The sequence below is a fragment of the Carex rostrata genome, chromosome 2 (genome assembly GCF_964058835.1).
Source record: "Carex rostrata chromosome 2, lpCarRost1.2, whole genome shotgun sequence".
Classification (NCBI taxonomy): domain Eukaryota; kingdom Viridiplantae; phylum Streptophyta; class Magnoliopsida; order Poales; family Cyperaceae; genus Carex; species Carex rostrata.
Window position 1 is genome coordinate 8771487 of NC_135919.1, and position 12833 is coordinate 8784319.

At 37.0% G+C, this 12833-nt stretch overlaps 1 long non-coding RNA gene across 2 annotated transcripts; it reads left to right on the plus strand.

Moving 5' to 3' along the window:
* Positions 1-4534: 4534 nt before the first annotated feature.
* LOC144549483 (uncharacterized) lies at positions 4535-6941 on the plus strand. Of its 2 annotated transcripts, XR_013509696.1 has the most exons (5): positions 4535-4637; positions 5234-5371; positions 5754-5914; positions 6449-6524; positions 6687-6941. It is a non-coding gene; the product is annotated as an uncharacterized LOC144549483 (long non-coding RNA). The 2 variants fall into 2 exon arrangements; XR_013509695.1 differs by lacking the exons at positions 6449-6524; positions 6687-6941 and having other exon boundaries at positions 5754-6314.
* Positions 6942-12833: the final 5892 nt, after the last annotated feature.

Genomic DNA, 12833 nt, shown 5'->3' on the forward strand with positions numbered 1-12833 from the left:
GGTCATATTTAATTGTTGAGTCGACTTACTTCGGATTATATTGTTTATTTTAAATTAAAATAGGTTGAATTAATTATGCTTGGTTGAAGTTTAGTGGAGTAAATATATGAAAAGAGTGAAAATTATAAGATGAATGTTTTTTATTTTGAATTCATTATTATAGCTTTTGTTTGGGTGAAAAAATTATGCACTTTTTCGAATTTGATCCAATAATTAGGTGCGTGAAGTAATAAATAATATCAACACTTTAAATAATGTTTATCGCATCATATTGGAATGATCGGAAAAACGACGCTATTGTCATATTGTGCCGCTATAGCGTGCTATAATAGCGCCGATAATGCTATAGTTTTTATGGTCCGAAAACGCTATAGCATGCTATTTAGAACCCTGAATAATAGTATGTATATAGTGGTCAATTTTGGTGGTTTAATCACTTGAAATAATTTAAAACATCTACAATAGATGCGAAGTACTGTGAGTGATGTATGACAGTTGTTGCTTTGTATTTTCTAGCTTTTGTTTGCACAAAATTTGATGTATTCTATCTCGAAATTTTTAAAAATATTATTTTCGGAAAAAAAAAAACCAAAAAACCATCATTGTTGAGAAATTCCAAATCCACCATGGCCTCAACTAGGAAATGCAGCCTCTTTTATTGAAGGCCTCAACTAGGAGATGCAACCCCAGGAAGGGGGCCTTATCTAGGGAATGCGACCCCTCTTTTTTTTTTCAGATGAGGTTTTTTTATTTATTTGGGTTTTTGTTATTTGTTACGTTTTAATTGTTTTGATTTTTATTATGTTTCATTTGTTTTGGTTTCTGCAAATAACAACAAAGCTGATTTATTTTTGTTTTGAATGTCGTTTTGATGGGAAAAAAAATGAAGAGGCCATAAATAGAACAATATCATGCTAATGTTATCATTATTACAATAAAAGTATGTCTAACAAACACGAAATAAATAATATTCTTGAAAATACCTCGTGAAAAAAATTCAATACAACTAAAAATGTAATTGGTTAAATACCTCATCAAATAATAAAAACCTAAATAAATAAATAAATCTCATATGAAAAAAAAAGATCTCGATAATAATCCCCGCAGCTTCATCCCCGCAAAAAACCCCACATATACTGCCAAAAATAATCATGGAGGGGACCGCTCAATCATTAATACTCCGCAGAAACTGTTAGTATTTAACTTGAAACATCAAAGTATTTATCTTGAATTTTCAAAGTATTAATTCCTTTGCAATGATATCTATTTATGAAAGAATAAATTAATCCATTAGTTGTCCCCGCACAAAATTTTTTTTTTTTTGAATCATCCCCGCATAATTGGGGACCATTAAATAAACAATCCCCTCATAAATACTTGTCATTTTATCCCCGCACAAATTTTTTTTTTTCTGGATTGTTCTCGCACAACTAGAGACCATTAAATAAACAATCCCCTCACCCAATGATAAATACTTCTCAGACATAATGATAAATATTTTATGTTACATAGATAAATACTTTATGTTACATGGATAAATACTTCTCAGACATAATTGCAACTTTCAGTTAAACATCAATGATAAATACTTCTCAGACATAATGATAAATATTTTATGTTACATGGATAAATACTTCTTAGACATAATTGCAACTTACTGTAAAACATCTGTGACAATGATAAATACTTCTCATATATAATTCTTGGACTTGTCAATAAGTAATGTTTAATCAAATTAATGTATCATCATGTCAGGGACAATGATAAATACTTCTCAGACATAATGGTAAATACTTGTCAGAAACAATGATAAATACTTTTTTGAACTTTGTTCTTGGACTTGTCAATAAGTAATTGATGACACCAAAACATATAGCGAAAATCACTACTTTTAAGTACGAAAAATGGTGGAAAAGCGTATGCAAAGTACCCATTTTTCTAAATTATTCACCGCAAATGTGTTTTTAGGCTATTTTGGTAGGTTTCAGAGAAAGTTGCGAATTTAGGCCGAAAACGGAGCAAAAATATCATATTTAGGACAATTCCGAAGAAGGCGTCAAAATATGACAGCACGAAGTGCACAACATGCAACATGACAAAATTCACAGAAATTCGGCTAAGTACAGTGCCCTACGACCTCGGCTATGTCGCATGTGGCATAAAGACCTATGCCGCAGGGCACACGGATTGAATCTGTGGACTGTCTAGTTTGGATTAAATCTCAGCCGTTGGACAGCAACCTTCTAGAAGGACGAACCTGCAAATGTGGCAAGCTTTGCTTTGCTTTGAAGTCTACTTTTAGCACTCTAAATATAGCATTTTATGCTATATTTAGCACCCATGATCCCCATGTTCTCCATGATCTCCATGATCCTCACGATCCCCATAATCTCCATGTTCTCCATGACTCCACACGCCTTAGGCTAGGCTATATAAACCCCTCTTGTTTTTAGAATTAGTGTGCATGTTTTAGTTGTGCAAGCTTCTGATTGCGCTCCATCATAGTAGTCATATTCCCTAGTTGCTGAGTCATCCATGTGATATTCTGAGCCATGTTGTCACCTTGTGGTGGAGGCTGTGAGGGTTCAACCTGAGCAGAGGAGCCTGCTTCAGCATCATCTTGCTGTGGAGCTCTTGGATCCCAATACTGGTTGGGCAGTGCATTCTCTCCCCAAATCCATGAGTTAACGGGTAAGTCATTTGGAACCAAGTGAGGAATTCCAATAACTCCTTTTTCAACCCATCACAGACTGGTCAACTCCTCACACGGGTTCGAGGGAGAGTGTATTTCAAGATCTCCAGGTATGGGTATGTTGTTAAGGTCCAGGATCCTGTGAATCACATAAGCATACAGGAGGTTGTGTTGGTTGCTCATGAAGGCAGTTTTCATATGACGGATGATGATATAGGGAATGTTGAGTTGCAGTCCATCGAGGCAAATGAGGTGACGAAGATAGAACATACCATTGAACTATAGATTGGTTTTTATTCTAGCTTTTGGGATGAGCATGTTATTTATAAACATGCGAGCCAAGCGGTGAATAGAAGGAAAGAAGGTAACATATAGACTTCCGAGGGGTTGGTCTCGGTTGAACCACCTTCGGTAGTCAATCTCGGTGCTAATGGCCGGGGGTTCTAACAGCCATTTCTTGTGAACATACACTTCGGTACCGGAGTTTGGAAGGTTTAACCAAATGGACAGGTTTTCGAGGGACAGATGGATCAGTTTACCACAAATGTACATGGTGCAGGTAAAAGGTTCCTCAATCGGTTCAAAGTTGGCATAGAAAAGCCTGGTCAACATCTCAGTACACTGGGTATTACACTCAATCAGTGATCTCCACTGCCAATGATCTATATACTGGTCAATTCTTTCATCCTCAGGGTTAGTAAAATCTTGAGACTTGGTGAAATAATAACAATTAACTAGTTTTTGCTCCCCAATACCACCAACAAATTTCATGAAGGCTTCCTCACTCCTAAACAAATACTGGTTATCACTAGCAATGTTCCAATTTTCGAGTACAGGTGACGGTTCACAAGCCTGTTTGGTGATCCGACTTCTTGGTGCCATTGTCTTGAGAATTGCTGAGAGACTTACCAACTTGAAGTAGATGAGAGTAGAGAAATGTGATCGGATCGTCAATCCAACGGTCGGATCGTCAGAATTTTGAGGTCTTGAAATCTAGGGTTTCGGTGGAGAGAGAGAATGGCGACAGGATTTTGCAAATAGAGGGTAGAAATGAGTTGAGAAGAAGGAGAGGAGAATGGGTGTTTTCTCGGTCAATTTGGTGCTTCAAATGGCTCAGACGGCGGAGTGGAGGAGAAGAGAAACTGAGAAGAGAGGAAGAGATTGGGTTTAAGAAAAAAGGAAGAAAGGAAAAGAAAAGGGGCTTAAGTCGCGCCTCTCCGCTCGACCGTTATCACGGTCCATCTGTCGTTGTCACGGTCCCTTGAGATACTGTAACGCATGTGCATTAAATGCATTTAATACAAGAGTTTTGCATTTAACGGTCATCTACCGTTGTCACGGTACCATCACGCTGATTCTCTGTCTGATGAAGCGTGGTCATGACGCTAATTGCTAATTTTGGTATTCTTTTTACCATTATCATGGTATAGGCACCGTTATCATGGTACTTGAGGAATTTTGAACTCTTATTCTGTAATTATGTTCTATATGAACCGTGGTAACGCTTCAACTACCGTGATCACGGTAGAATTAAATATAGTTTATTTTCATTATTTTTGCATGTATAATTCATTTTTAGTGGTTGCTATGCCTTCTACCTATTTGATTTACTCTATTCAGATGTTTTCTAAGCCACACTAAGAAGAAGACTTTACTAATTAAAAACTGATGTTTTATTTAATTACTCATTAACTATTAAAAAATGAATTTAAATATGGCAAAGGCTTCTATGGACTAAGTTTCAACTGGGACTGTTCATTTTCGGTTAATCAAACGGTTCAGATTATTTTGCTACCATTATAGATTTTCACTTCAAATTTTCGTCGGGAGGGTAAAAAGGTAATTTGAGGTACCTCTCCTCTCCCGCGATCTCCTTCTCCTCATTTCAAAAAAACGGCGACGCGATCTCTCTCTCTCTGGCGACGCGATCTGCTAAACCTATACGGTAAATCCTAGACCGGATCGTAGAGATTCATTTTATTTTAAAATCGATTCTCTTCATCTCCTCTTTCATTTCTGTAGCCTCCATCCCAGCTAGGGTTTGAATGCGATTGTCCTAAAAATTGTGAATGGCGATTTGTGGATTGAATTTCGTGTTTTCTTATTTGATTATGGGGATTTGATAGGGTTTTGTCTGATTTGATGTGTACAATCTAGTTTTTATAATTATCTAGATTTTCCCTTTAATTTTTATTTCCCAAATTTATCTTTCATTAAATTTTTTTGTCCGAGAGCCTCAATTTTGCCTCAATTCATTCCTAGAAGCTGAGTTTGTAATTGATAATTTTTTCAGGTATATGAACTTTCTTGCTTCACAATTTTTAGTTGTCTGTAATAGTTTTCTGGTTGAATTTTTATTTCTCTGAAATTAGATAAAAACAAATTCAAGGCTATCATATTTCCATGATGTACTTTATTATTTATGCATTGATCAAAACCATCAAATAAATGTTGACTTCATTTTTCCATGATGTACCCTCAGCAATGCAACACTAGTTTTGATTTCTTTTTTTAATACTTAAAGCTCTTATGACTTTTTAGGTGTATTTTGAGTCTGATGAAGTGAATGCATGCATTGTTACATGTGGCGATTTGTGCCCTGGACTTAATACTGTCACTAGAGAAATTGTGTGCGGCTTTTATGACATGTATGGTGTCAGGAGAATCCTTGGCATTGAGGTATGCTATTATGTATTACATATTGTTATACTGAAATTGTTGGTGACAGAAACAATTCCACACCAGCAATGTAGTGTGGTTTCTGGATTGCAATCTCATTTAGGGAGACTGAGTAGGGTTAATTTGATTTTCCACAATTAAGTTATTGCATTTAGTTCAATTCCACTAACTAATTGGACTCGTGTTTGGATCAAGCCAAAATCGATTTGGAAATTGAAATAGCTTGTTGTTTTTAATTAGAAACCGAAATAGGTTTGGGTGTGTACCAGTCAGCTATTATTAAACTATTAGTATTAGGGTCCTAGGCCAATTGTTGACCTGAGGTCATGTACAATGCCTATACTTATCAATTGTTTAAAGTTTTGCTTTATCTTGGTTATAGGAGTTATTGGCCTTTTGTGAGAGAATTAGACAGTAAATACTGGCTTGTTTGATGCTGCCTTGTCAGAATGCCTGGAGAGAAGCCAGTATGTACAAACAACTTCTCACTTAAACTTGCTTGGTAAAAAAAAAGAAGGTGATATCAAGTGCAGTATATGTCAGGTATCACAATATTTGTTTATAATATTATTCGCAGATGACATTTATTGTCATTCTCATTCACAGAAAGCATGTGGTTTTATATAGTGGTTGCAATAAAGCACTAATTCTAAAAGAGATGAGGAACGGAACTACTGACAAAAAGTCTGATTTCAATTATTTTCCACTTTGATTATCCTTGGTACAATTCATGGATAATTTCAATTATTTTTAAATAAACTACTCCATTTGGTACCGATTCTAGAACACTGAGGCATAGAAAGGAAAAATCAATTGAATGAGAATATTTTTGTTGGCACGTACGGGAGTTATTAATGGGTTCAAATTTTGGACGATACAGTCATCTTTACTTTTTCTAACACCATACCAGTTTTTCTATCTACAAATCATTAATGCGAAGAAAGATTAATTAGAAAGATGAGAAGAGAGATTAATTAGACAAATGACTGCCTACATACGAATAACTGCTTATCAAGTATTTGAAATGCCTCTTTGTGATCTTAAACTTCTTTTTATTAATTTGCATGTCCCTTTCAGTTGTACCTCTATTAAATGGTTGATTCATAGGCTGGGTGTGGGGGCTAACTCCGGCCGTGCTTCCAGTGAAGAAAAGGTAGTATCAGTTGTTTAGACATGGCATAACTTCTTTTTTCAATCAGAATATATGGATGTTGGTTTTCATAATTGCAACAAGAGCAAACTCCCTAGTTTATTGGGAAATTCTGCATGACAGTAGAATTTCATGTTAATTTCATGTTGGATAAACATTTTCCAGGAGGCCAGGATGATGTAATACTATTTTCTGACAGTGATGAGGAACAGGAAGAGTCTGTGTCAGTTAAGAAGAGGAAGGTCAATGTGGGAGGGCCTACTCGTAGGCAGCATGTCAGGTGTCTTGCTGTCCCAGTCTGGTATTTTGCATGATATGGGTTTCGTTTTGTTATATACTGTTTCTTTTAATTTTCTGGTTAGTTCTGTACCTGTAGTTGAGACTGGTGCTCACCTAGTCAGGTAAGATATCAGTACTATAATATTAATATTATAGGTAGAGGCGAAGCTATGCATAGCGTACATTGTCCGTACTATGGATGCATATCTTCATTTTTAAAGTTCAAACAGATGATTGTGTTCCGCTCACATGATCTTCATATGATAAAGTGCTTGGTGACCAAATTTTACATTTTTTTTAGCATTTTTCTACTATATTTTAAGATAGGTACAAAGTCACTTGATCTAAAGATTCCAGACTATCCGAAAGTAGTGATTTCTACATATCTAAAAAAATAGTAAAAAAAGTTCTAAAAAATATAAAATTTGGTTACCAAACACTTTGTCATATGGAGATCATGATGAAAGGTTCGGATCAACTATTTAGACTTTGAAAATGAAGATATGAATTTGTAGTATGGACCAAAGTTCGCTATGCATAGTATCATAGCCTCACTCCAGTGTTTCTTTTAATTTTCTGGTTAGTTCTGTACCTGTAGTTGAGACTGGTGCTTAACCAGACAGTACGATATCGGTACTACAATATTATGGTATACAGTGGCAAAATAAAACACAGCTGTTACTGTACAGGTATGGTAGGATATATGTACTATATGTACCAGTCTGGTAGGATATCCTATTATTTCTTCAAGAGATCAGCATCACAAAGTAATTAAAATACAAAACCAAGCAAGACTAACAGCTTTCTGAATTCTTTGAAGTTTGTAGATGGAAATGGCGTGTAGTGTTGAAATGTCTCTTTGTGAAATCTTCATAGACAAATGAGAAGAAAGATTAAGAAAGCTTTGTCATAGGAGATGAATGCATGAAGTTTTGTGAAAGCTTTATATTGAACTTACCTAAATGAGTTAAAGAAGAAAGCTTGATCATTCTAGAAAGGTGATCTGTCGTCCGTTGGTCGATCGGGACCGTTGAAATCGAAAAGCACTTCATTTATTGTCTTCCAACCAATTTTGATAAAATTTTATTTTGATTTATCATTCCATCTAGTTGATCGAAAATTGAAGCATCGTATGACCGTGAGCACTTCTCGTTGGATTGAAGTTCATACATAATAAAATTTTCAAACTTTTATGTTGGTTATCTTCAATGTCATATCTTGATCATTTTAGATCAGATATTGAATGATTTTGTTGAAGATCGACCGTTGATTTTCCGTGTGAAAACGAACGGTCCGAAAAAGTTTTCTAAATTTAAAAGGACATATAATGTGTTTATCTGGTCCAATCTGACGGGCTTAAAAATTGAGGCCCGGCCCGTCCATGGGCTTTCCCATCATTTCTACACCTGCCTATGTCAATGAGTTGCCTTACTCTGCCCGGCCTACCTGGTCTCATCCAACAACAATTTACTGAATTAAGTAATACACTAAATTTTAATTTAACAGTAAAATACCATACAAATTAATACAAATAGTATACACAATTAAATTTCACAAAATACAAATTACCACTAAAATCCATAAAAATACAAACAGTACACAATCAAATTATATAAAATAGAATTTAACACTAAAATAGCATAGTTTAACACTAAATAACATAGTTTAAACACTAAAAAAGATTACACAAAGTATCTCCACTACTCTTGCGGTGGGGAGAAGGCTAACAGATGAGATGGAGAAAAAGACGAACAAAATGATGGCAAAAGTCGCAACTAAGTGAGAAAACATTTTGAACTAAACGGAAAGAAAGTCGATTCAGTCTTTTTCTCTCCTTTCTCTCGCTGTGGCAGTGGGGAGTTGAAGTGGAGGCTTGCGACCCAATTTTTTTTATTCATGGCATTAAATGTAGCAAGGACGGTATTCGAAACAACGGCCAGGTGCCCAGTAGGAAACACAGCGTCCATAGGGCGGACGATACGAAGGAACCCGATCAGCCCTGAACGGAAGGAAGCCGCCAGTGTGCAATTGGGTCCAGTTTTTAACTCTTTTGAAGCACACTGCTCACCGTAGTTGCGTCCTTTGCGCTATGAGGGGCGTGAAGCATTGGGGCGAATAGAATGGGAGAGGGCGCTTGGGCGGAAAAATTTTCTTTTGTTAAAAGGGGCTTGATGGTTGGATCTTGTCATTAATGGGCGCTGAACGAGATTCAGATCCAGTACAATGCTGACTAGGAATGGTCGGCCAATGCCACAGGTATTTTGTCAAATTCAGACCTAGTTAAAAACTAATGGCCGTCTGTCTGGTCCAATCTGACGGGCTTAAAAATTGAGGCCCGGCCCGTCCATGGGCTTTCCCATCATTTCTACACCTGCCAGTGCCTGCCTTCCTATGTAAATGGGCTGCCTTACCCTACCCGGCCCGCCTGGTCTCATCCAACAGCAATTTACACAATTATGTTATACATCAAATTTTAATTTAACAATAAAATACCATACAAATTAATACAAATATTATACACAATTAAATTACACAAAATGAAAATTACCACTAAAATCCATACAAATACAAACAGTACACAATCAAATTACACAAAATAGAATTTAAAACTAAAATAGCATAGTTTAACACTAAATAACATAGTTTAAACACTAAAAAAGATTACACAAAGTATCCCCACTGCTATTGCAGTGGGGAGAAGGCTAACAGATGAGATGGAGAAAAAGACGAACAAAATGATGACAAAAGTCGCTACTACGCGAGAAAACATTTTGAACTTAATTTGATCTGAACGGAAAGAAAATCGATTCAGTCTCTTTTTCTCCTTTCTTTCACTGTGGCAGTGGGGAGTGGAAGTGGAGGCTTGCGACCCGATTTTTTTATTCATGGCATTAAATGTAGCAAGGACGGTATTCGAAACAATTGCCAGGTGGTCGGTAGGAAACACAGCATCCACAGGGCGGACGGTACGAATGAACCCGGTCAACCCTAGACGGAAGGAAGTCGCCGGTGTGCAATTGGGTCTAGTTTTTAAATCTTCTGAAGCACACTGCTCAGCATAGTTGCGTCCTTTGCGCTGGGAGGGACGCGAAGCGTTGAGGCGAATAGAAGGGGGGCGGGCGCTTGGGTGAAAATTTTTCCTTTTGTTCAAAGGGGCTTGACGGTTGGATCCTGCCGTCAATGGTCACTGAACAAGATTCAAATCCAATGCAATGTTGATTAGGGATGGTGGGCCGTAGCCACAGGTATTTTGACAAATTTAGACCTGGTTAAAAATTAATGTCCCATCTGTCTGGTCCAATCTGACGGGCTTAAAAATTGAGGCCCGACCCGCCCATGGGTTTTCCCATTATTTCTACACCTGCCAGTGCCTGCCTGCCTATGTCAATGGGCTGCCTTACCCGGCCAGGCCCGCCTGGTCTCATCCAACAGCAATTTACACAATTAAGTTATACACCAAATTTTAATTTAACAATAAAATACCATACAAATTAATATACACAATTAAATTACACAAAATACAAATTACCACTAAAATCCATACAAATACAAACAGTACACAATCAAATTACACAAAATATAATATAACACTAAAATGGCATAGTTTAACACTAAATAACATAGTTTAAACACTAAAAAAGATTACACAAAGTATCTCCATTTCTCTTGCGGTGGGGAGAAGGCTAACAGATCAGATGGAGAAAAGGACGAACAAAATGTTGGCAAAAGTTGCTACTACGCAAGAAAACATTTTGAACTTAATTTGATCTGAATGGAAAGAAAATCGATTTAGTCTCTTTCTCTCATTTCTCTCGCTGTGGCAGTGGGGAGTGGAGGCTTGCGACCCGATTCATTGGTCGAAGAGCACTTCATTTAGTGTCTTCCAACCAATTTTGATAAAATTTTATTTTGATTTATCATTCCATCTAGTTGATCAAAAATTGAAGCATCGTATGGCCGTGAGCACTTCTCGTTGGATTGAAGTTCATACATAATAAAACTTTCAAACATATGTTGGTTATCTTCAATGTCATATCTTGATCATTTTAGATCAGATATTGAATGATTTTGTTGAAGATCGACCGTTGATTTTCCGCGTGAAAACGAACGGTCCGAAAAAGTTTTCTAAATTTAAAAGGACATATAATGCGTCTGTCTGGTCTAATCTGACGGGCTTAAAAATTGAGGCCCGGCCCGTCCATGGGCTTTCCCATCATTTCTACACCTGCCAGTGCCTGCCTTCCTATGTAAATGGGCTGCCTTACCCTGCCCGGCCCGCCTGGTCTCATCCAACAGCAATTTACACAATTATGTTATACATCAAATTTTAATTTAACAATAAAATACCATACAAATTAATACAAATATTATACACAATTAAATTTTACAAAATACAAATTACCACTAAAATCCATACAAATATAAACAGTACACAATCAAATTACACAAAATAGAATTTAAAACTAAAATAGCATAGTTTAACACTAAATAACATAGTTTAAACACTAAAAAAGATTACACAAAGTATCTCCACTGCTATTGCAGTGGGGAGAAGGCCAACATATGAGATGGAGAAAAAGACGAACAAAATGATGGAAAAAGTCGCTACTACGCGAGAAAACATTTTGAACTGAACGGAAGGAAAATCGATTCAGTCTCTTTTTTCTCCTTTCTCTCGCTGTGGCAGTGGGGAGTGGAAGTGGAGGCTTGCGACCCAATTTTTGTATTCATGGCATTAAATGTAGTAAGGACGGTATTCAAAACAACGACTAGGTGGCTGGTAGGAAACACAGCGTCCACAAGGCGGACGGTACGAAGGAACCCGGTCAGCCCTGGACGGAAGGAAGCCGTCGGTGTGCAACTGGGTCCTGTTTTTAACTCTTCTGAAGCACACTGCTCAGCTAGTTGCGTCCTTTGCGAAATCATATATACGATGAAACAACCATATGAATGCTAATATACAACCATATATACAATGAAACAACGAGCAAAAACATAGATAACCCTTGAGAAAATAAATATGAATGCTAATCTCGAATGAATCGTGGATGATAAAATGTCACGAACGGGGTTTCGAGATGGAGAAGACTTCCATCAGATCCCGGATGAAGAAGTTTTATAAATGCAAGTCCGAGAAGAGGAACGCGTTCGCCAGATCCCAGAAACGGACATACGTCCAACTCGAGTTAAAGAAAAAGAAGACTTTTGTCCAAGATGTCAGCAATACGAAAAACGTGACGACATGATCATATGCTTCGAATGTAAAGAAGCATTTCATCCTCCATGTATTACGAAATATCTACCACGAAATATGGATGATTCGAGATGGAGACACTTCATTTGCCCACCTTGTGCGTTAGAAAAATCCAAATGACTTAGGATGAAACGATGACGCAAACAACAATGGCATTCTGACTCTGAGTAGAATATTTACATTATGTTTTATAAAGATGTCGCATATTTTCTCTATCAAGTCGAAAGACAGCTCCTAATATGTAGCATGACTAATTTGAAATTAAAACATTATTTTTCCCGGGATGATTCTGAATCCTCTTTACTTCTAATTATTGTTATTGCTTAAGTCAAAAGCATCTACATGAGACACATTTTGACTTCGGGGGCTAATGATAGGGCCAAGTTTCTAAGGCCTTTTTAGCTCCAATATGGGTCATGAACAAGGCCAGAATTCAGACCTTGAATAAAGGCCAACCTGGATTCAAATGCACAAGTCTGTATTGGAGTCCAACTCGCTGAAACTCTATGCTGCCCAGAATAAGTGGGCCAGAAGAACAAGTCTACCCGGCTTTGAATGATAATAAACCACCTATCAGGCGACATAACCACTCGCGAGGTCGGTTATAACATAACCGCTCGTGAGGACGGTTATGACACGATTGCCTGTGAGATCGGTTACGACGTGGCCATGATACCACAATTACATAGCTGTCCCATGGATCTGTGTAACTCCTCTATCTGTGAGGCGGTTCATTAGACAGAGGGGAGACTATATAAAGCCTTTTTTTTACAAGAAAA